Genomic DNA, 3,352 nt, shown 5'->3' with positions numbered 1-3,352 from the left:
TGCAGACATAGTTCATCTCTTAGAGTAAGCACAGTTGATCAGCCTTGCCCAGGTGTGCCTAATAGTTACTCTCAAAGAGAGGACCTGGCCTTGGCCTTTCATCTCTACTTCGTGGCAGCACCTCTTGGGGGCACAGTTCTTATCAGGTCATCTATGAGGCTCTAAGTGTTCTCTCTTCTAGTCCATTCCTGGCTGCTTTCGGGTAGTAGGCCTGTGCTGGATCTGAATACGTTAGGCTAAGGTTGTTTATGCTGAAAATTGCTAGTGTGTGCTTAGTAGATTTTGACAATTTCTTCAACTTATATCTACAGAAATGTTTAAAAATGTCTTACCCCTCTAAGAAAATATGTTGTCTTAAGTGATTATGAGGACCCCTCACTTGCACATGGTTTTTGTAGCCTTGAGCTCTTTAGTTGAGGTGGCGGGTAGCTGATGCTCACTTGTGCTCTGTGACCTGCTCTTAGGAAGACGGTATGGGAGTCAGACCTGCCACTTGGTCTTGAGCACTAATCCAGGTGAAGTCGGCATAAACTTGTCAGTCAATAATAAATAACCTTAATCGGGAATATGGGAGAGCTGGAGGAACCAAATTTGCACTTCATCTTGTTTTCTAAGACACAGTTGTCAGTGATAACAATGAGAGGAGACATAACTGACAAGTTTTCTGGATCGTCAGCAAACTTCTAGACTGCATTTCCTGACCTGTAGACAAGCTGTTTCAAATCTTAGCAAGTTTTATCATTGCCTATTGCCAAATAATCTTTGTCTCCTCCTATAGTATAATTTTAACCTCTCTCCATAGTGAGTTAATTTTTCATATGTTGTCATCTCTTCCTTTTTAGAGTCTTACGGACTTCCTGACATGCTGTTTCTTTATTTCTTGCAAAAGTATTCATTTTCCCCATCCTCATTTGCCTGTTTCACAGCCTTCATGAGGCGAACAGGTAGCATTATCTCCTTTCTCATTGGATTTATTTAGGAACTGTAGGATGCACGAGTAACGTGTGTGGGCTCAGTGCTGCTGTCTCACGTTCTGGGTAACATTCAATCAAAGAGACAGGCGATTCCAGATCTGCCCTCTGCAGCCTGTGGTCTGCTTTAGTCAGAATCAGACCTGGTCCCAGTAGTACCCTTGGACGAATTTGGAACTGAACTCTCTCTCTCTCTCCTTCCGGAAGTCCTTGATGATCTTTAGGATCTTTTGTCATGTATCACATTTTTCCTTGGTGGTTCAGCTCATTTGGAAAAGGGAAACCCGATGTTTTTATCTCATTTAGGTCCTGGAGCTCTGTGTACCCCCTAGCCCTCCCGTGGATGCCCCCACTTTCCTGTCACCCTAACAGTGCCACTGCCAGTCAGCAGAAAAGGGGTGGGCTGAGGGAAGCCTCCTGTTCTGCTTTCCTGATTCCTTATTTCACTGTGCAGAACACTCTTTTCTTGAAGAAGTCACTTTATAAAGGAGACTGGCAATTGGGATGGCTGAAAGGATGTTAACTTTTGAAAACAAGATGGAGCGCAGGACCGTAACACAGCAGTAAATAGGGATTGTGTCAGAACGCAGCAATCGGCAAGCTGAGATCACTTTCCCCTTCGACTGGACTGTGCCCCATAACTACTGGAATGAACTCTACTAAAGACTTGTGTTCTATTCGAAACTATTTGGGTTCTTTTTATTATCTCTTTAAGGCAGTTATGTCGCAGGAAATGCTGTTACTTGGAAAGGGTTTTGATTGCTTTGTTTTGTTTTTTACATCATGAGCGTCAGTGCATGCTAATGTATGTGCCCTTTGGTTGCTGTCAGTGAGGCCCAGCAGAGAAAAATGGAAACCATGCATTCCTTCGGAACGTTTTCTCAGATGGCCAAGCATGAGAGCAAATTATACCCTCTCCATACCTTCCCTTTCTTAGCCTGTGATGAATTTCTTTCTCCAGGGGGAGAAGTGATTTTTAAAAAGCTTGAACAACATGCTAATCTTTCCTTCTGATAGCCCCTGGTTGAATTACCCCTGAATTTGAAGTATTTACTGATGAAACGATACTTGACATTAACCAGTGTTGTATGGAAATATTTCTAGCACCTGGGGAGAAAATAAAGGAGGGCATTCATAGCACTGCTGCTGTGTGGCTGAGTCTCCCAGTTTTCTCAGGACCAACTTGAATTACACTTGCTTCATGCTGACTGACTTTTCTCCTGAGAGACCACTTTTAAACAACAGAAAGATTTGCACTGCTGGCAAAAAGTTAGAATTTGCAGTGTTATTACCATGAAAAACATTGGGTTTGGGTAACGGCCTGCTTGGCTGGTTAGCAGAAGCTACTGGAGGCTTTGGTTCGGGATTTTTTTCTTGTTCAGTATGACAGAAGGTGATATCACATCTGTGTAAGTGAAATGCGCTTCTTGTTTATAAAGCCCTGCCTAGATTCGGGGCTTGAATAGATAAGCCGAATTTTCCAGAGCAGAGTGAGATGTGAACTTGGCTGTAGATTTTGCATCTCAGAGTGTTGTTAATTTGGCCACTTGATGTTGCCTGTTGACTACGATAGGTAAAAAAGTATGAAAATATATGGGTGGTTATTCAACATTAATATGACCCTTCCTCTCCTGCCAGTTTTTGTAGCTCACAGAACTGTGAACATTCTATACTGCTTTTTTTTTTAAATGAGAGAAGAAAATAGCAGAGCAAACTATGGAACAGTTGTCTCATTCCTCAGTTGGAGCATGGAGATGTGTTTATATGACAAGTATTGAAGCAGTTTCTTCAGGAATAACAGCTGAGTTGAAATGAGAATTTATACCCTGTAATATGGTGTGGGAGGGAGAATAATGAACTAGTGTCAAGAATCCTTGGATTACACCCCACATCGAAAGCTTTCCAGGCAACTGTTTGAACTCTCTGAGGCACAGTGTCTAGCTTGGACTCAGTCAGTGTTTCCCCAACTGTATTCCACAAAACACGCTTTCTTCTCCTGCAAGTGGCTGTATATATGCTGAGCAAGGCGGGGGAGAGATTCATGATCAAACAGATTTTAGAAACTGTACATATTATATCCCTTGGAATCACAATTTACATAGTATATTTGTACATGAAAGAAGTGTTGACTGAGTCTTGACTATGCACCAGAAAATGTTATTGCTACCAGTGGGAATTGACAATATAGACTGTGTTTTCACAAGCAGATAACAGAGGAGGGTTACTTATTGGAGATGACTAAGGATGGGAAGTGGGGAGAGTTTATTCTGAAGCATACTGAAGTCTCCAAGAAGCTCTAAATTATATAATCTGTTTACCTTTGTTTAACCAGCGTTTCCTAAAATGTTATGTTTTTTAGTTGTATACCTATTCACATCTCA

Source organism: Sturnira hondurensis, unplaced genomic scaffold (genome assembly GCF_014824575.4).
Source record: "Sturnira hondurensis isolate 20B ecotype Veracruz unplaced genomic scaffold, ASM1482457v3 Scaffold0003796, whole genome shotgun sequence".
Lineage (NCBI taxonomy): Eukaryota > Metazoa > Chordata > Mammalia > Chiroptera > Phyllostomidae > Sturnira > Sturnira hondurensis.
This window is presented reverse-complemented; position numbering follows the sequence as displayed.